General features: G+C 50.9%; 1 protein-coding gene and 1 long non-coding RNA gene across 4 annotated transcripts in view; one reads left to right on the forward strand and one right to left on the reverse strand.

Annotated features, from left to right (window-relative positions):
- LOC138575633 (AN1-type zinc finger protein 5-like) overlaps nt 1–711 on the reverse strand; it is a 327,567-nt gene extending 326,856 nt beyond the window's left edge. For 2 of the 3 annotated variants that reach the window (XM_069649499.1, XM_069649500.1), the window contains exon 1: nt 347–711. The gene's annotated coding sequence lies outside the window, so the exon portion shown is untranslated. The remainder of the gene's footprint in view (nt 1–346) is intronic. The other variant, XM_069649498.1, reaches the window with a different exon arrangement.
- The window catches only part of LOC138575669 (uncharacterized), a 145,168-nt gene continuing 124,671 nt past the window's right edge, over nt 670–21,166 (forward strand). Inside the window, exon 1 of the long non-coding RNA XR_011303952.1 lies at nt 670–768. This is a non-coding gene — a long non-coding RNA (uncharacterized lncRNA). The remainder of the gene's footprint in view (nt 769–21,166) is intronic.

Genomic DNA, 21,166 nt, shown 5'->3' on the forward strand with positions numbered 1-21,166 from the left:
GAACTTGAAAATATCTGCAATAGTTTTACTTTCCCAGTTTTCTGACACTCTGATTACAGGCAAGACTGTATTGCATTATATTTCTCCACTGACATACCGATTAATGATTCTTATTTTCGGACAGGGAAATTAAAATACAAGTTTAGAAATATCAACCGTTTTTTTTTTTGGATGACGTGGACTTTTCATCATAATGTTCTTTTCCATGTCGGTACTAGCCTACCATGCACTAAACCGACGCTTTAAGGCCTAGACTAACAACACCATTCGTTAACGAGAAGGAGGGGCAAGGATTCAAAACAATGGAAACATTCAGTCAGCTGTGAGCGGCACCGTATGCACCTACCTCAATCCGGAGCTCTCAACGTCAACTGTAGTAAACCTTGTCCCAGGAGGATTCCTGACAGGAAAAAAACGGCGATTTCAGTTTACCTTCTGCCAAGGAACACTATGAAAAATCCCTATTTCTCCTGTCGATGTTTTTTTATAGCTTTTTTCCAAAGGAAATGCCAATATAATAATAGCGTTTTGTTTCGCTAGTCAAAGTGTATAAACAGCTGAAAATCGCGTTCAGGGAAAGGTGGGGGGACTCTAAACAGAAACGGACAGCTTCCGGGGTGAAGTTAACAGCGCCAGGCGCCAGGTCAGGGTTAGCGGCCCGGCGCCGAAGGCACGGTGACCGCTCTCTTTGGCGAGGGAGAACGGCTGCCGCTGCTGCGCAGTAACAAGGGGAAGCCGCTGCCAGTGTGAGGAAGAGGCGGGGGAGAGGTGAGGACTAGCGGGCGGAGACGAGCTCAGCCGCCCCTGGGGAGGGGAGAAGGAGGGCCCATCGCTAGATACCCGAGTAGGCCGCAGTGTGGAAGGACAAGCCTTAGGCCGTCCAGGGGGTGGGTGTAAGCAAGTCCGCTGAAATACGGGAACGAACCTGGCAGAGACACCACGGAAGGAGGGGAGCTTCCACTGCTGTGGTATTCCAGAACGGCCGAATCACGCCCAAGAAAACTGTCGTTGTTAAAAAAAAAAAGAAAAAAAAAAGCACGTTATTTTGTACCCCTTGTTCCTTGAAGTTTAAATGAAATATTTTTTAACACAGGAACAATACTATCTTGGTTCTCCTTAGCTACTTGAGACCCTGCAAATAGTAGTGCGGGGCATAGCGGTGCCATCCACTATTGCCCACCCCCTTTTCTGGGGGGCAGAAGTACATCATGCATTAGCTATTGTTGGTGGGCGGACTGTTGGGGGGCGGTCCTGAGCCCCCCGCTGCGTTCCCGTAAGCCCCCCCCCACCTGAAAGGACACACGCACACAGCCTTTCGGTTCGGGCTTCCCGGTCGCTCTGCTCGCGGCCGGGAACGCCCCTTTATTTATACATTCGGCGGCAGCGTGCAACATCACGCCGCCGCGTAAGCCCGTCATTACGGGCAGCGCCACACTCCTCCTTTTTCGGGAGGAACCACAACAACGGCACTTTTAATGATCATAACTTTTAACACACAGCTACACTATAAACCACCACTGCACACCCAACACCCCTTTATTGTCAACCACCCGGATCCCTTCATCACAGTTTACACGCTAAGTGTCCAAGAATATACTCGCTGAGGTAAGCAGGTTTCCCTCGCCCAGCCCTCTGGGGGTACCTCCTGCCTACCTCCGGCCCGTGGTGTCCTTCAGCCGCGGCTCCCCGGATTGGGGAGTCTTGGACCTCGTCCCGGAAATCTCCAGCGTCGGGGTCCTCTGGTGGGTCAGGTTCAGGCAGAGTCTCAGTCCGGGGATCACCCAGTTTCTTGAAGAAACTCACATTCCGGGTGACGGCAGATCGCCCATCCGAGGCCGTCACCATGGATCCCTTGACAGCCACAACATCCAAAGGCTCGGGTTCATAGGGGAGTGAGAGTTTCCCATGGGGGTGTCGGTTGCGAACTAGAACTTCGTCTCCCGGCTCAAGCCGTTGAGGCCGGAGACCCCTTCGCAGGTTTTCTTGGTCAATTCTCACTCGCCTTTCCATTGCAACCCGCTGGTTGTCAATCACTCCCGGTTCTTTCTCCCCAACCTCAGGTAGCAGACCCCGGGGACATCTCTTGAACAGCGCTTCTGCAGGAGCCACTCCAGTTGAGGCATGCGGGGTGGTTTGATACACCCGCAGGAATTGGTACAGGGCCCGTTGTAGGGGTTGACCCTGTCCCTGGGCGATCCGGAATGTCTTATTAAGAGTCTGCATGAGTCTCTACGCATCGCCATTGGCTCGGGGCCACAGCGGTGACACCTTCCTGTGCTGCACCCCGCAGCTCTCCATTAGCTCGGAGAACCGCTCACTTTGGAAAGGAGCCCCATTGTCTGAGCACAGGGTGTGGGGAAACCCGTGGGCTGCAAAGATCTTCTCCACCGCAACCACCACATGCTCTAACGCCACGGATTCGACAAACTCCACCTCTGGATATCTAGAGTACTCATCGACAATTGCCAGGAAGTGGGTGCCCACCGACGTCGATCCAAAGTCCGCGTGGACGACCTCCCAAGGCCGGGTGCCTTGGGGCATCACTTCTATTGCTGGCTCCCGTTGCAGAGGAGAGGCTGCCTGACACCACACGCATGCCGCTACAAAGTCATCAACCCTCTTCTCTAGTTCAGGAAACCAGACCTTCAACCGGAGTCGCGCCTTGGTCTTGGCTGCGCCTTGATGTCCATGGTGTGCCAACGTGATGACCTCCCTCACTTTTGACAGGGGGATGACAATCCGGTCACCCCGGAGCAGCAGGCCCGACTCCGAAAACGACAACTCGTCCTTCACTTTCCACAGCTGCTCAAGTGTTGTTTTGGCCTCATGTGTCCGCCCGGCCACAGCCTCGAGGACGGACTTCCAGGAGCCGTGTTGCATCGAGTGCCTCAGTACTTGAAAACATTCGTTTTGGGCCGCCGCGGCCTCCAGCTCCGCCAGCGGCATCGCGTTTGGTGTGGCCGCCTCCACCACTATCCGTACATGGCTGTCAGCCTCTTCTTCAAAGACATCATGCCCCTCTCCCCCGCACACCCCCGGGTGGCGGGACAGGTAGTCCGCCGCATTGTTGGCCCCGGGCCGGTACACCAAGGTGACAGAATACTCAAGGAGGGCGAGCATCCACCTCTCAATCCTTGCCGGTGGCTTTGACGATGACACCACCAGGATTGGAAGCAACGGCTTGTGATCAGTTACCACTGTCACCGGACGACCCAAGACATAGAGTCGAAAATGTCTGCAGCCCCACAGCACCGCAAGGGCCTCCCGCTCGATCTGGAAGTACCTCTGCTCAGTCTCTGAGAGTGCCTTGCTGGCATATGCCACTGGCCGAACTCCCCCGTTGCGATCAACCTGAGTTAGCACGGCCCCCAGGCCAAAAGGACTGGCGTCAACAACGATCTCTGACTCCAGGGCTGGGTCGAAGAATGCCATGGTGTCTTCCGTCGTGAGGGCAGCTTTGATGTCCTCGAAAGCGGCCTGCTCAAGTGGGCCCCAGTGCCATGCTGACTCCTTCTTCGTCAGGGCCCGGAGTGGTTCCGACCTTGAGGCGAGTTTTTGGATGAAACGTCCACAGTAGGTCACCATCCCCAGAAAACTGCTCACATCAGACACCGACTCGGGAGGTCGTGCTGATTTGATGTCCTGGACCTTTCTTGGATCGGGCGATACCCCTCCCTCCTTGAACACAAAACCGAAGAATTCAATGGAGGTGCGCATGAACTCGCATTTTTCCTTATCAAGGGTAAGGCCCAGTGATTGGAGTCGTTCCAGGGTCTTACCAAGCCTCCTCATATGGGCTACCTCTGTCTTTGCGAACACCAGAATGTCATCGCTGATGTTGAGGACGCCCTCGAGATCTGCCAGGGCGCCCCTGATGATGTTCTGGAACACCTCAGCGGCAGATGACACTCCAAAACTCAACCTCTTGTATCGGTACAACCCCCGGTGGGTGGTAAACGTTGTTATGTACCTGGACTCAGGGTGGAGAACGACCTGGTGGTAACCTGCTCGGAGATCAAATTTCGAGAAGAACCGAGCCCCTTGTACTTCCGCAATTATGTCGTCGATCGTGGGTGTGAGATGCCGCTCCCTCTTTATTGCCTTGTTAGGGAGCCTCATGTCGACACAGATGCGGACCGAACCAGGTTGCTTAGGTTTTCTGGCCACCACGATCGGAGACACCCAGGGGGTCGGGCCCTCCACCTTTTCGATGATGTCCAGGTTTACCAAACTGTCCAGCTCCTTGTCCACTTGCTCTCTCAGATGAAACGGTACCCTACGATGTTTCAGGGAAATCGGTTGGACCGACTCATCAATGTGAAGCCGAACCGATTCGCCGTTCATCTTCCCGATCCCACTGAAGAGTGCTGCTTACTTGTCTAGGAGATCATTGATGTCTTCCATATAGACTGAATATGCGAAACTGACAATCCCCAGGGCCTCGGCAGCGGCACAGCTGAGCAGGGTGTTGTCACTCACAGGTGTCACATAGAAGCGAGCCTTGATCTGTGAGCCGTCATGTTCAACACAGGCTACAAAGGCACCATCCAGTGGTATCGGTTCCAGCCCTCCAAACGCAAATATGCGAGCCTTCGGTGTGTCCAGACCTGGGAGGGGTTCAAGCGTGTCATAATGTCCTCTGGCCATTACATTGACGGAGGCCCCCGTATCCACGAGCACCGGGACTGGGGAGTGGTTGACCTCCACCACACAAATGGGCTGTCTCCGGCTCTTCCTTTTCAGAATTTCCACGCTCGAGACGAAGAAGATGTTCTCCTCGTCCTCCTCCTCGGCACCCTCCACCTGGGGATCCACTTCTCCCTGATCCACCTGGGCCACATTCGGCGGCGGGTTCTGGCGTGGAATCCACGTCCGTGGCTGGCCTCTCGGCACCATCACAGGCAGGGCTGCACGGCATACCCTTGAAAAGTGATCGGCCAGTCCACATCTGCCACAGGTGTTTCCCACCGCCGGACATTCTGTCGGGTGAGGAAGGTCGTACCCGCATTTCTGGCACGACTCCGAGGCTCTGCCTGCCCTGTCCCGGGGTCCTCCACCAGGACGCCTCATGCCTCTGCCACCTCGCCACACAACGCACACCTCCTCCGATCTCACTGACCGGGATCCTGCCTCCATCTTATTGGCCCGAGCCTCTGCCACCTCATGGCAACGGCCGAGCTCCAGTATGCGGGGCAGAGTGATGCCTGGCTCTCTGAGGACCTGCCTCCTGAGTTTGCCGGAGGAGCATGCATGGATTAACATTGTGCGCATCATGTCTTCTGCGTCCGTCCACGCACATCCTAGGGAGAGGCGGCGCAAACGACCATAGAAGGTGTCCAGTGTCTCATCATCCTTCTGTTTGGCCGACAGCATAACAAATCTCTCATAGTCCACATTAGCAAGGGGGAGGAAATGTGCAAGGAGTGCCGCCTTGGCCGCTTCATAGGAGGCATTAGCAGGTGTGAGGGATTCAAATATCTCCTGGACCGCAGGCCCTGCGGAATACAGCATGGTGGCCACTCTGCTGTCATCATCCGTCACCTGAGAGGCCCTGAAATACATATCAAGGCGACTCATCCATCTCCTCCACCGGGGGCCCATGCTCGAAGGTGGCCCCGATGCATCAAATTCCGGAATGGGCTACAGAGCAGCGTGGGCCGCAGGTGCTCTCGCCTGAGCCATGATGGGGATTCCAGGTTGGGCAGCTGGCAGCACTGCGGGAGGTCCTTGCAGGGGCAGCTGTGGAGCCGGTACCGGCTTTTGCATTGAAATTATTGGAGGCTGCCCAGGCTGTTGAGGAATCGGTGCAGCCCCTGCCCCGTCATCCAAGTCTTTAGAGTCAAGCATAGGTCTGAGCGCACAGGCACCCCCACCAGTTGTTCTGGAGGCCGCAACTCAGCCACCCTTCACCAACCACAGTGTGAGTGCATCCAACAGTCAAATTCGATACCAGGTACACACTAAGAACACAGCATGCAGGCGTGAATGTCTCTCAATCACAACCTTCTCCGATGATGAAGAGGATGAAGAAGATACCACAGCGACTTGATGATGAAGGGGACGAAGAAAACTGCTGTCTCCATCCGCTGGCATCCACCAATGTATAGGTGTTCCAAAAATTAAGCCATGAGCATGGAGTAGGCTAAGCAGGTCCAGCCATATTAACCCTTCTCCTGGCTTTCACACGACGTAGTTGCACCAAAACTACATAAAAATTCACAATCCAAACATGGGTGTGCAGATCAAGCTGCTTGCAAGCAGAATTGCCAAAAATTTGGCCCGGATTCACTTCCCCCTCCAAACCGGAGCTCGGAGAACATCCGCGGCCTGTCAGACAAAATGGCCGTCGGCCGCGTGTACGAGCCGCAGCCATGGCGTAAAACGGAGCATCCAGGCGCTCCGTATATGCAGAAAAATTCGGAAGCCTGCACCGCCGGGCCCGGGCATCCGCACTCGCTCGTCGCCACTGTTGGGGGCGGTCCTGTGCCCCCCGCTGCGTTCCCGTAAGCCCCCCCACCCGAAAGGACACACGCACACAGCCTTTCGGTTCGGGCTTCCCGGTCGTTGAACGCCCCTTTATTTATACATTCGGCGGCGGCGTGCAACGTCACGCCGCCGGGTAAGCTCGTCATTACGGGCAGCGCCACAGCTATACCTGCTAAGACTATTGTAGACAACTGTTTATATTTTGAAATAAAAGATCACATTTATTGGAGCCTACAACAATACAGGGGGCTGTCCCAGCCCTAAGTAAATTCACATTTCAATTCCTTAGACTTCTAAGGTAGCCCATGGGTCGCGCAATGTCATTGTCTTTTTTAAAACATTTTATTACATTTTACAATTCAATACAGAAATCACAGTAATGCAACAATCACGAGTTATTTCATATTGACATGTTTCCAAAGGTGTTTGTCGATTGCAGGAACTGCTAATGGCTTCATGTCTCTGTGGTTGCCGACTTTGAAACCGTCCAGGCCCCATCTGACGCTAGTTTCTATGCTCTCAGCTTTTCTTGGGTGTGGTCCATTGTTCATAAAAGTGGACTGCACTGGAGCCATCTGGTGAGAGGGGGCCTCCTGGTAAGGGATTGGCAATTTAGCCACAAAATCAATAATTGGGTACCAAGTGGTTAGTGTTCTGTTCAGGGAGTCTGCTCGGATAGCGGAAATTTTCTCGGCTACTGCTATGTCCCAACATTTGAACCACTACAAGGCTATCGATGGGCCCCCTTCGTCTTTCCATAGTTTGGCCATTGCGATCTTCGCCGCTAGGAGCAGGTGAGTGCATAGGCTGGATATCTGTCCTGACGGTCGGTATGTGCCGTTTCCTGTTTCCCCCAATAAGACAATCACCGAATCCCAGGGTAAGGAGAGCCCAGTTTAATGTGTTTTAGTATTTCTCTCCAATACATTTCCGCCTTCGGACAGTCCCATACCATGTAGAACAGTGATCCGGGTACTGGGCAACCACGCCAACAGTCTCCAGGAGCACCTGGATTGGCCTTCTGAATTTGGACTGGGGTCATGTAGTATCTGTAGCATAACCTATATCCCCCTTCACTATTTGTGACGCATTGAGAGCTTTTGTGCAATCTCGTCCATATTTTTCCCCACTCTTCAACCTCTATTTCTCGGCCTAGATCTTTTTCCCACTCCAGCATGTATCTTTCTTTTTTCCCCAGGTCTGTCCTGTCCAGGAGGCGGTAAATAGTGGAGATCCTACCCCTGCTAGTTGGTGTATTTAAAGAGAGCTCGAGAGCCGTCAGATCTCTGCCGCATTTTTCTCGGATTAGCCTGCCAGACATCCAGTGCCTTGTCTGAGCATAATGGAATCTTTCCCGTTCCCCAACTCCAAATTTTACTTTACATCTCTCAAATGTGATGGGGGTTCCCTCTTCTTGGAAATCGCTGGTTTTAACTAAACCGCCCTCTATCCAGGACTGGAACTCTCGCGGGTGCCTACCCGGTGAGAAGTTGGGGTTATTCCAGATGGGGGTCAGTGGACCCACAGGTCCACGTACCCCCCAATCTCCGGGATGCAGCTTTCCAGCAATGGTACTTGGCCGCCAGAGGGCTGCTGTTTGCCTGCGGTTTTATATTTGGCAGGTGTGGGAGGTCTGATAATGGGACCGGGCACCAGAATTCTTCAATTTGCCTCCATTTCGGGGGGGTCTGATTCTTGCACCCAGGAGAATGCGTGCGATAATTGGGCGGCTAGGGTGTATCTAGCTAGGCCTGGGACTCCCAGTCCTCCCTGTGTCTTCTCTCTTAGCATGATTCGTTTATTAATTCTAGGTTTCTTCCCCCTCCCCCACCAGACGGAAGTCCAGAATTTTCTTTTGCAATGCTGTTAGAGCTGGTCCCGCGATATGTATGGGTAATGCTGTGCAGTGGTAGAGCCATCTGGGAATTAGGTTCATTTTGATAGCTGTAATTCACCCAAACCAGGAGATCGCCTGCTGTTTCCACCTTTTAAGGTCGTCCTGCAGGCTGTGAATAAGTTGTGGGATGTTGTTGGAATACAACCTCAATGGGTCTCTTGTTAGCTGTACCCCAAGATATTCAATGGCACCTTTAGCCTATGGGATTGACAAAAGGGGAGCTAGCGATTCTTTCTCTTGTGCGGTGAGATTGATATCTAAGGCTGCGGACTTGGACCGGTTCACCTGAAATCCCAACAGTGTGCCAAATTCACCAATTTCTTCCCACAGCGCTCGCAGGGATTTATCTAATGATGATGCGGTGATCATTCTGATCTAGTACCATTGACTCGTAGCTGTGTTGTGGGCCGTTGATAGTTGGCTATAACCCATGTGACAAAATTGGAGCCAAAGCCAAAGTGTTCGAGGACTGCTCGAATATAACCCCAGTCTACCCGGTCGAAGGCCTTATGTGCATCTAGTGAAATCACGGCCATGCCAACCTTTGTTTTACAAGCACTTTCGATTATATTTATTGTTCTCCTAATATTGTCATGGGTGCTTCTTCCCGGGATGAATTCCGTTTGGTCTCGGTTGATTAAAGCTGGGAGGACTGCGCCCAGTCTTTTAGCCAGTACTTAACTGAATATCTTGCTGTCGTTGTTCAAGAGAGATATTGGACGGTAGGAGTCCAGAGATTCGGGGTTCCTCCCGGGTTTATGTAATAAGATCGCGAACGACTCAGCCATTGAATCAATCACGGAACCTGTGGATAGAAATAAGTTAAATGGGATAGTCAGATGTGGAGCTAGAATTCTGACGTATTTTTTGTAAAAGTTTGCAGAGAGGCCATCCGGTCCCAGAGCTGTAGATTTAAGGGATTTAATAGATTCAATGATTTCTTCAGCATTAATGGGCTCTTCCAGGCCTTCCAATTGGGCTGTGCTCCGAGGGGGAATGGCCCCCAGGAATTCCGGCAGTCTATCTAGGGACGTGGGCTCGCCGGACATTATTGATTTATGGTGCTTTGTCAGTTCGTTGATTTTCCCTGTGTCGGTGTAGTGTAGTTTCCCATCTTCTCCTCGTATCCCTGCGATATTGTTTCGGCTATGTGTCTTCTTCAGTTTCTGCACTAGAACTTTATTTGCTTTATTCCCTTTGCTATAATAGAATTGTTTCGTATATGCCAGAGATTTGGCAGTGCGATCTGCACAGTGCATTTCTAGTGCCAATTTAGCTTTTCTCAAAGATTTTTCAGCCTTCCTGGTATAACGTGCTTTCAGTTCCGCTTCTCGATGAGACACTTATTTTTCAAGCTTAGCCATAGCTATATTCGATATTCGTCTTTGCTCGGCTCCTGCACCTATCAAAGCTCCCCTGACTACCGCTTTCATTGCGTCCCAGATGATATTGATAGGGGACGTTTCCGTGGTGTTTTCCGCGAAATAGTTGGTTATTGTATTCTCAATTTCGGACCTGATGGCTTCGTCTAGCAGCAAGGAGTCATTTAATTTTCAGTACCACCGAGTAGTGTTCTTTTGGCCTGATATAGCTAAATTGGCGGAAACTGGAGCGTGATCCGAAATCATGCATGTATGTATTTCTACATTGTTTAGGCATGGGAATAGTGTTCGAGACAGCAAAATAAGGTCTATTCTCGAAAAGCCTTTGTGAACGTTGGAGTAGTGTGTGTAATCTCTTGAATTGCTATTAAATAGTCTCCAAACATCTACAGTATGTCTCTCTGAACAGCTCGGCTAGAGAAAGAGCATACGTGATGTCTGCCGCTGTGGAGGGACGGGTTTTATCTACTTACGGGTTTGGCGTGGAGTTAAAATCCCCCCCGATGAACAAATGGCCTTCACAAAATGCTAAGATAGTTGGAATAAGGTCTTTGATGAACTTGTTTTGGGCTGTGTTGGGGCTATAACTTGTAACAATTGTGATAGGCAGTTCTTCAAAATAGCCCTTGAGCAGGAGGAAGCAACCCCCTGAGTCTCTTCGTATTGTGATTTTTGAGAGTGGGACTTTGCCGCTTAACAGTATCGCAACCCCTTTTTTTTCATTCCCGCGGTAGCGAAGTAGGCTGTCTTGTATCGCTTAAATCTTATGCAGCGTTCGTCTTCCTGTAACAGGCGAGTTTCTTGGAGCAGCACAATATCTCCAGCCAGTTGCTCAAGCCAATGTTCTACTGAACTGCACTTCCTTGGCAAATTCATGCTTTGCACAGTCCAGGATAGGATTTGAATCTCACTCAGATCAGCCATAGTCCAGGATTTCCTGTTGCTTATGAATTATGTTTTGTTCCCCCTCCAGGACTGTGGGGTTGATATGCGGAAACTGTGATTGTGGCAAAACAGGACATGTTCTCATATTCTTGTTGCGCACTGTGGTGTTCCGAGGTATGTAGCTTACTGTGAATGATGTCCGAAGCTTTGGATTCGTCCTTCTAAGACCCCTATCTACCCCCCTGCCCCCAGCCCCTCTCAACAAAGAACTGGTAGGAGAACCGTCATCCCACCGCCACCGGGGAACTGGTGGCACCAATGCTACATCTGCTGGCCAACTGAGCCGCCGAATTCCGGTTTGCTGAAGCGCTGCCATTGTTCTTTCATCGCTCATCTAGATAAGCTTAACTTTCCTCCTTTTGCCATATGTCCATTTACCCCCCTGAGTGGAGAGATCCTGGCGAACAGGGCTGAGGAACATCGGAGCCTTCTGCGGGAAGCACTCAGCCCAACTCGCTATTTTTCTTCAAGGGGCCCGAGGTCTGCGTCTTCTGTTAGTTCTTGTCCATTCCCCCCCCCGCCCCTGTCGGTCTCCGGTTGGGTGTCAGCTACTTCTTCGGATTCGGATTCCTCTTCTGCAATCCTTCGACCCATGAGTTTCTCCGCTTCTTTCATTGTGTGAATTTGCCACTGGGACCCCTCCCATCTAAATTTTACTGAGGTGGGAAATCCCCATTGGTACGGAATTTTCTTGTCATGTAAACACTCTGTCGTTTTTGGAGGGTCAGAATCGCCAAGTCCTGATATAAAGACAGTTTCGAGCCCCGGAAGGTGATTTGCTGCAGTTGCCTAGCTTCGCGCATTATATCTTCTTTTATTTGAAAGAAATGTATTCTAGCCAGTACATCCGGGGGGAATTTAGATGTTTTTCTGGGGATCGTTCTATGAACCCGATCTAACTCCAGGGACGAGTTATCCGGTAGGGTGATGATAAATCGAAATGGCTCCGTCACATATGATTTCAGGTCTGTATCTGCGATAGAGGAGGGAATCCCTCTAATACGGATGTTATTCCTTCGTGAGCGATTTTCCAAGTCCTCTAGTTTTGCTTCAAGGGTGTGGCATCTGGTTTCGAAGGTGGAAATTCTGTCTCTGTCCTGTTCGCTGTCAAATTTTTTCTCACAGACCTCAGATTCCAATCCGATGGTTCGTTGTTCCACTTCCCCCATCCTTTTATATAAGGCAATGATTTTCTTCGTAACTTCTTCCTTACCCTTTTGGATCTCCGTAGTCAATGCTGACAACAGGTCCTGAAGGTCAGACTTGGTGGCTGCCTGTGATGAGTTGGACACTGACTCCTCCAAGGCGGAAGCGTCATTCCCAATTGGCTCTGCCGGGGGGGGGGGTCGATCTTTTTGGCCCTGTCCGTGGTTGCATTGGCCATAAGGGCGGCAATATCTGCTTGCTTGGCAGACTTCCCACTTTTAGACATGTTGGTAACTGTGAGGCTATATGCCTAGTTCCAGCCTAGCGGTGTCTGCTACTCCTTTTCGTGTCGGTGTGCCCAGTGTCTGGGTCTGTTGTCCTCAGCCTCCGAGTGTTTAATGCCGGTAAGGCTGTCGCCGGTACAGTGACTGGGGGACTCTTGTTCTATAGTGCAGTGCTTAAGCTACTGGTGGCTTGTCCTGGTGCTGAATTCGGGCCCGGATGGGGTCAGCGATCAGGATCATTTAAATGTAGGCACCGCTCCCTATGGACCTTATGGTGCTGGGCAGGTCCCCTTCCCCTCCCGACTCCTCACCTCCTTACTTCGGATATGATGTGGCGACTAGTTGCTGCAAGTGGCGGAACCCGGGTTGGAGACTTTGCTCCAGCTGTACGGGCCCTTTCAGTGTGCGGAGTGAGCGTTCTGCGCGCCAGTTCGGTTGATGGTCCAGGCCTGCATCGGAGGGGGTCGGGGAGGCAGAGTCACGGATCCCGTTCCCGGCTCCGGGGCACCCCACAGTGTCCGCCGGCCTTCCTCTGCCTGGGCTGGAGGGGTCCGTGAGTGCTCTGAGGCCGCGGGGGACCAGACCAGAGCCCCGCACCAGACCGATGTTACGCTCCCTCACCTCTGCCGGTTGAGTTTGGGTGGCACCTGGCTAAGGCGCAGGCCGGCATCCCAACTTGATGCTTCTTGCTCGCGCCTCCTCAGGCCGGGCCGGAGTCCCTCTCCACCGGGTGCAGCGTGAATTTCTGGAGCCGTGTGGCTGTGTGCATCCGCTCAGTCCGCGACTCCGCTTCTAATGAGGATGGAAGTGGCAATCGGCGGCTTCAGTCTGGACGCAGTGGCACCCGACCAAATTCATTCTGTCGGCGACTCCATGCGGCTGCGAGTTGCGGCGGCCATTTTGGGAGCCGGCGGGTTCCTCGTGATCCAAACGGTTAAACACTATTCATTTGGCCTTGGATCGGGAACCCAACAGCGCGACAGCCGCAGGGAAGCATCCGACACCTCATATGTCAATTTCAGCCTTTAACGGGGCCGCTGGCCTGTGTAAATTAGTTGCGGAGCATTGGGCCAGTCGGAGCTCTCAAGAAGCCATGCCGTCCGCGCTGGCTCCTAGCCACGCCCCCCGCAATGTCATTGTCTTAATGTTCCCAGGGACACTTGTTGCTTCCGGTTATCAGATTAGCAGACATACGCCTCTGATTATAACTGTGAAGCAGTAATTCTTTGGGACCACTGAATCTCGTTGACAAATCTCAACTGTCCCTAAGGCACTCAGTACCCATCATCCGAATTTGGCTCGAGTGCGGCCATCGAGAAACCGCCCACGACCGAAACTGCAGCGTCCAACTCCTCGCCTGCTAGGACTTCCCCCAAACTCTGCCACGCTTTGTGGGTGCCCCCCGTCTTCCTGCTGCCCCAATGCCCCCACACAAGACTCCTACTTACCAAATAGTCTAGCTGCAGCAAGCCTTCATCAAGGCCCCCAGTATAGTTGTAAGAAAGAGATAATTCCCTTTGTAAGATAAATGCACCCCATCAGCCACAAAGTGGGAAGGGAGTGAATTCAGGCAACTGTGTCTAGCAAACAAATCCCAGGCTCTCCGCCTTTGCAAGTTTCTCGATCCCACTGTTCAATCTCCACCTGGACTTTTCCATCCCTACATGAGACGCTCTCCCCTGCCACTGTAGTCTGGGCACTACCTCTGACCAGATTATGTCAGTGACGGGCAATTCATGCGCCAATGTGTGCAGGGCCCCTTGTATCTGGGCCCATTGTCGGACCTTCCCCATGACGGCGAGGCCGTTGCCCCCTAAATGTATCACTAAAACCTGGGGTGCTGGCCTCCACTGCAGCTGCCGGTGCACTGCTGGCAACAAAAATGCCACCTCTTACTCGGTTCCCAGATCAACAGTCCGCATCCTCAGCCGAGTAATAAACGAATGCCCCTTAATCCATATTGCATCTGTTGGTATAAAAGCATAGTTGAGAAACATTAGTCCTTTATCATGCTGAGATCTCCCTCAAATTAGTGCCCGAACTGGACTCAGGTTCGCCCTGTGGCATAACATAAAGCCTGAAGTGGTTTGACTCCCATCTGTCTATTTTCTGAATTGCTGGTGCTGGCATGCCCTGCAGGAAGGCAGTTGTGGCTGCACCTATCTGGAAACTGTGGGAGGACCATAAGTTGCCATGTATATTACCTCTGCAACTCATCCACAACCGGACTGCAAGACTTGTCCTTGGCCTCAAGCCCAGGGATCGTATCTCTCCAGGAATGAAATCGCTGCACTGTCTCCCAGTGGCTGCAATGATTACGTTTTAAAACCCTCTGCATGGTCCACAAGGCCTTCTGTGGCCTGGGGCCTCAATACCTCCAATTCTCTCTTCCTAAATATCTTCCTTCTCGAGCTCTTCACTCATCCGCCTCCAACTCCATCAGAGGCAGTTGCTTCTCCAAACAATGAGTTGGAAGTAGATCTCTTTCCTCGGCTGGGGCCTCTCTCTAGAACAGCCTCCCTGAAACTGGAGGAGAACCCTCTCCGGTTCCAGAAGCACCTCAAGACCTCCCTATTTGCTTCGGCTTTCTCTCCTCCTCCTCCCCTGCTGAACTCCTGACTGAATCTTTACTGGTCACCTGGCTACCCTCTGATCCAGGGCCCAGGTCCCCTCCCCCTGCACTTGGGGGCTGTTTCTGTATCCCTATAGTCCTCACCAGCTCTTGACACTTGATGTCTGCACCTACTCCTGCACTTGTCACTAGCTGGCCGCACTTTTAATTCTTGTTTTATTCATTTTAATTAGTCTTATCTTTCCTGTTGATCCTATGCATTGCACTGCCCCTTTCCCCCTGCACTTGCGGGATCTCAACGTCACCTGGCCTAGTAAGATCGTTGCCTTTGTCTTCCCTCTGCTCCCCCTGCTTTGCCTTGAAACACTTGTGTAGAGGCACCTTCTAAATGCCATTTCGTATCATTCCCACTGCACCCAGTGTGGTTGACAGAATTCTTTTACATTGGTAGTTGGTCAGTGGAGCTCCACTAGCATGCATAAGAAGGGAGCCTGGCTGAAGGCCCTCAAAAGAGCAACTGGACAACTGTCGCTGCAGGTGGCTTTGTGCAGAACAACCCACTTCCCCTTGCCCCCTTGGTCAGTCGTGCACTGTTGCAACATGATGTTCAACACATCTCTATCAGCCCCTGATGCAAACTGTACATCATTCAAGGCGAGAGCCTTCCTGGATCCGTCCTCCTTAGCTGCTGCTACTAATTCACTGACCCGAAAATGCCGCCTTGAAAAGTGCCACTTCAAAATCATCAGAGCATACACCAGGCAAGGCGTGTAATAACTTTTGTAATGGGTTAGGACGAAATAACCCAAGTAGAAAAGTCGTACCACCAAAACTCCAACCCCCATTTATTTGCATATGTATATGTGGTGGGGGGGGTAAAGTTAATAAAAATGTATAGGTGTGAGGTGGGGGGACTGCAGGGGGTCTTTACATTTATGAAAAAGAAAAATCTCCCGAAATTGGCGCCACTGAAAACAAGAAAGAGCGTCAGCAGGAACATTCACCACACCCTGCACATGTCGAGCCCTGCACTCAATATGTCTGTGTAAACAGTTCTCTACTAATCTCCTCAAAAGGCTCAGAACCGCCAGGCATGATGCAGACTGCAGATTTATGGCCTGAACCACTGCCTTGTTATCACACTTGAAGCGCACCCTCTTGTTTTCCAATTACCTGGGCCACAGTGTGAGTGCTATGACAACGGGGAAGAGCTTGAGCGCCATGATATTTTGTTCTCCCCTTCTTGTGCCACTGGGTCGGCCATTTTTGTGTGACCACTTTTGACCCAATATAACCCCAAATCCTTCATTACCTGAAGCATCTCAGTACATCTGTAACTTGTCACTGTTGGCCATGGGCTTCTCCACAATAGCACTGACCCCAGCCGGATGAGGTGATGCCCCTGTGAAACCCCGGCTGTTGCCCTTGACAATCTGCGAGCGAACACCCGACCAGTGGGAATGACCGTAGCTGCAAAATGTAATTTTACCAAAAATTGTTGCACTCCCTCTAACGTGGTCCTATCTTTTGACAAAGTGCTCTCTATTTCTGTAATTAAATCAGAAACCTTCTCCTTTGGCAATCTGCAAGTTCCCTTTACTGTATCTATTTCAATCTCTAAAAACGTTAATACCTCTGTAGGTCCTTGCGTTTTTTCTGATGCCAGTGGAATCCCCCATCCTGTCCATCAATTTTTTTTTTAAATTAGATTTTTACACAGCAGTTTTCTCAATGAGAAAAAAAACAAAAGAAAATGTTAGATATGGATTCATAGACGTTACACAGGTGGAAATAAAACCAGTATACATTGCACAACTTCTTAACCATAGACCAAACTGAATAACAGTGAGAATGTTCTACTTAGATTTCCCGTTTTCTTCATTCTCTTACACTTTTCCCCCCTCCCCCAACCCCCATGGACTAAGAAGTCGTGTTACCAAGGAGTCGTGTTTGTAAGGTCATGTGCTCTTTGTCACAGATTGAAACTGTTTCGATGTTATGTGTTCAGGGGATCTCCATAGGGAGGGCGTCTTATCTTGATTTTGATGTCATATGGTCGACAGCATGGGAACGGGATCAAAGCGAAAGGCAGGAGGGGAACAGTACCAAGAGGAGAGGGACCCAATCGAGCTCCACGGACAATGGACCCTATCTCCATTAGGGTGGATGCCTGTTTGATGTGTGTTTGCATAGGAAGTCTGACCACAGGACCTCACACTGTGTTGCTCTGCCGTGGAATGAGGCAGTGATTTTTTCCATGGTGCATATGGTCATTACAGTATTAATCCATTCATTCTCGGTTAGGGTCATAGCTGATTTCCACTTGGTGGCTAATAAGGCTCGAGCCGCAAGACCTCATCCCAATAGATCTTAATCTTAGGACATCCCCACCACATGTGCCAATAGTCTGCAACTTGTCCACATTCACGCCAACAGAGGGGGGAGGATGACTGATACATTTTGGATAGTTTATAAGGGTCATACTGCCAGCGATGCAAGAGTTTGATGGAATGGAGTTTGTATTGGCACGATATGGATGTGCGCGTTGCCATGCGGCACATATTATCCCCCATGTCTTTCTCCCAACGCGTTCTGAGATTATGTGTGTTCCCTCCACCCGCCTCTACGAGTAATTTATACATGGCGGAAATCAGGCCTTTCCTGTCAGTCTTGGAGTCCAAGAGTTTTTCGAAGGGGGTAAGTTCTCTACTTAGTTTTGCCTTCCCTTCCATGCCGCCTTCGTTAAGACCCCTTTGATCTGTAGGTAATGGAAAGTGGACAGCATGCCTATATTAAGGGCCTCTGTTAGTTCCGGGAGAGTGATAAAGGAATCACATCGGAGAAGCTGGGCTACCCTTTCTAGCCCCGCCTCATACCACGTCTGGAATCTTTCAATATTGGGGATGTTGTTATTAATGCCCGGGGCCCACAGGTGACTTAAGGGGGACGGCCATGTTGTGATTTCTCTCATCTCTGGACCCTCCCTCCATATTTCCCATATGGTGGCAAAGAGCGGATGCTCCTTTGTCTTCATCAACACTCTCTTTCGTGGGGTCCATACCCACTCCGAGAGTGTCGCTGGGTCTAAATAGTGGTTGTCCATCGCTATCCACTGTGGTTCTTTATGGTTGCGTAAATGAGGGATGAGCACTCGCAGTTGAGCCGCAACATAGTACTTCTTGAGATCTGGAAGGCCTACCCCTCCTTTGTCTTTGGGCAACGTCAATGTGTGGTAGGCGATTCTGGCTTTTTTCCCCTGCCACAGAAACTTAAGGGTCGCTTTTCCAACCTCGGTGAAGTATTGCTCCGGAATTTTAATGGGGAGCATCTCAAAGGGATAGAGGAACCTCGAGAGACATGTCATTTTAATGGCGTTAAGTCTGCCAAGCCACGAGATAGTTAATTTGTCCCACCTGGCTGGGTCCGCGTGGAATCTGGCGAGGAGTTTTGGGAAATTTGCCTCGTATAGGGTGTCTATTCGTTTCGTAATTTGAATCCCCAAATATTGCATGGCGTCATGTTCTAATGTCAGTCCAAGGGAGGAATATTTAGTTTCATTTGCCTCTGGTGTCCCCTGGAGGGGGAACAATATGGATTTGGACCGATTGACCTTAAACCCTGATAACTGGCCATATTCTTCAAGGAGAGATATAACTTGCGGAATGGATCTAGTGGGATTGACCACATGAAGGAGTATGTCGTCAGCATATAATGCAAGTTGTGCTCTGTGTGACCCAGGTGCATCCCTTCTATGCTGGTGTCTGATCGTATTTTATGTGCCAGTGGTTCAAGCGATAAGGCAAACAAGATGGCCGATCCCTGCATCCCTGTCGGGTTCCTCGCTTCAACCGGAACCACCTAGAATATGTCCCATTTACGAATACCGAAGCTGTGGGCCTAGAGTAGACTGCCTGGATTCCCTTCCTAAGTTTAGGGCCCATTCCAATCTTGCAAAGGACTCCCATTAGGAAGTCCCAGTCAACCCTATCGAACGCTTTTTCTGCGTCGATGGAAAATAATGAGGGATCAGTATCCAAGTTGTGGGAGGCATGTATCAGGTGCAGGGTCTTACGCATGGTGTCTGCACCCTGGCGGCCCAATATAAAGCCAACCTGGTCGGGGTGGATGAGGCGGGGCATGAATGACTCAATTCTAGCAGCCAGGACCCTTGTGTATATCTTCGCGTCTAGGTTGATCAGGGAAATGGGGCGATATGATCCACATTTTTTGGGATCTCTCCCTTCCTTCGGGATGACAGTTATGAGTGTTTTAACAAATGAATCTGGAGGTTTCTCGGTCTCTAGGATTTCATTGAATAATTTGGCTAGAAAGGGCGTACTGTGTGGCAAATGTCTTGTAAAAACCTGCAGTGTACCCATCCCCGCCCGGGGATTTACCTAGTGTTAATCGTTTTATGGCCTCCTGAACCTCCTCCTCACGTTACGGGGGCATCCAGGGCCTCTGACTCAATGCATGACAGTTTGGGCATATCAATGTCAGACAAGTAGGAGCGAATGCCAGACGGATTCGGTTCCGTCTCTGGGGTGTACAGGGCTTCATAAAAGTCTGCAAAGGCTTCTGGAATGGTGGTACTACTTATCGCTGTGCTGGGTCCTCCGCCAACTATTTCCTGCACTCTGCGTTCTGCTTGTTGTGCTCGCAGCCTGGCCGCCAGCAACGCGTCCGCCTCGTCTCCTTTCTCATAAAACTTTTTTTTGAGGAAGAGGAGTTTGCGAGTTATTTGGTCATGTTCCAGGAGACTGAGTTCCTCTTGTCCGTGCTTGGCAGGCTTTTTCACGGTTTAGCACATCCCCGTCCCTCGCCTCATTTTCTAGTTGAGTGATTTCCCTGCGGAGTCTATTTTCGATCAGAGCCCTCACTCTTTTCTTGTTGGCTCCGTCCGTCATAAGGATTTCCCTCCAGGTCGCCTTGCCCGCATCCCAGACCCCCTGTTTAGAGACCTCCCCAGTATCATTCAATCGAAGTATTCGGTGATCTCAGTTTCCATTTCCGACTTAAAGACAGGATCTTTCCATAGGGTGTCATTGCATCTCCATTTCCCACCGCTAACTGGCAAGGACTCCCATACCATGTCGGCGATCACCATGTCATGATCAGACCATGTGATTGGTGTGATTTCTGTGTGTGAGGTCGTACCGCATAGATCCCTTGAGAAGTAGAGGTGGTCAATGCAGGTGAGGGTATTGTGTGGGGCTGAAAAAAAGGTGTAAGCTCTCTCTGTAGGGTGCATTTGTCTCCACACATCAGTCAGTCCATACAGTTCCAACATTGACCTGAATTGAGCGTGATCTCCTCCGATTTTATCACGTGTTTCTGGATTACTAGGTTTCCAATCCAACGTGGGATCTGCCCATGTATTAAAACCTTTTCCAAGGATGACATGACCTGTTGACTCTAGCATAATCTTGGGAATTGTTTTGGAGAGAAATCTAACTTGCCCTACATTGGGGGGAGTAAATCGTGGCAATCGTTGTGGACACATTCCCAATGGTCCCCGAAACCAGCAGGGCACGGCCCTCAACATCTGACCAAACCTTTGTGATCTTGAAGTCTAACCCCTTCTTAATGAGAATTCCCACTCCCCCACGCCCACTCCCTCCTCAATGGTCCTGAACCCCAGAACTCCATCCCGGAACGCCTCCCCAGGACCACCCTCTCCTCCCCCTTCATATATTTAGTCTCCTGCAATAGAAGGATATCAATTTTTGATCTGCGAAATTCTCTAAAGACAAGTGATCTTTTTGTTGGTGTATTGAGACCTTTGACATTCAACGTTCCCACCCTTATGGCACCCCTGCAATATGATTCAGCGTCATCGTAACAACGGAATCTAAGACCATCCATATTCTCTGACGGTTGTAACTCACTTCCTTGGTATCGAAACAACCACATGACTGGTGCACTGTTCATAGTTCTTAAATTTACACTTGATTCAACATGTGCCGTAGTCTCCCTGACCCCACCCCCCTCCCTTCCCACTACCTGAGTTCGGTGGCATCCGATCGGGCCAAGTTAGATTCACTAGCCCTGGACCGGACCACCAGTGGAGACCGTTACCTCACGGTCCCCTCGTAGAATAAACATCAACATAACTAATGATCCCCCAGGAACCTCCCCCAGAGTGAGCTCAATACTGCAAGATGAGTGGAGGTCTCAATCGCATTTCACCAAAAAGCAACCATGTTGTCCCTTTATCAAATGTCAATTCAAGCAAAGAGTACTATACTTATCGAGGCTCAACTGCCCCCCTCCGGAGAGCTGTTCCCTCTGCGGTATTTCACCAAACCTTTCACCTTCTTTCTCTTCGGGCCCTGTGTCTGCCATTCTGTCCCATCCCTGGGAGGACGGTCACGGAATTCCTCGCAATCCTGTGGGCCTAGTAAATCAGCAATGCAATCCTTGATCTGCTGTTCAGAGCTCAACCTGATCTTCG

The sequence above is a fragment of the Ambystoma mexicanum genome, chromosome 1p (genome assembly GCF_040938575.1).
Source record: "Ambystoma mexicanum isolate Mex_15411 chromosome 1p, UKY_AmexF1_1, whole genome shotgun sequence".
NCBI classification, from domain to species: Eukaryota; Metazoa; Chordata; class Amphibia; order Caudata; family Ambystomatidae; genus Ambystoma; species Ambystoma mexicanum.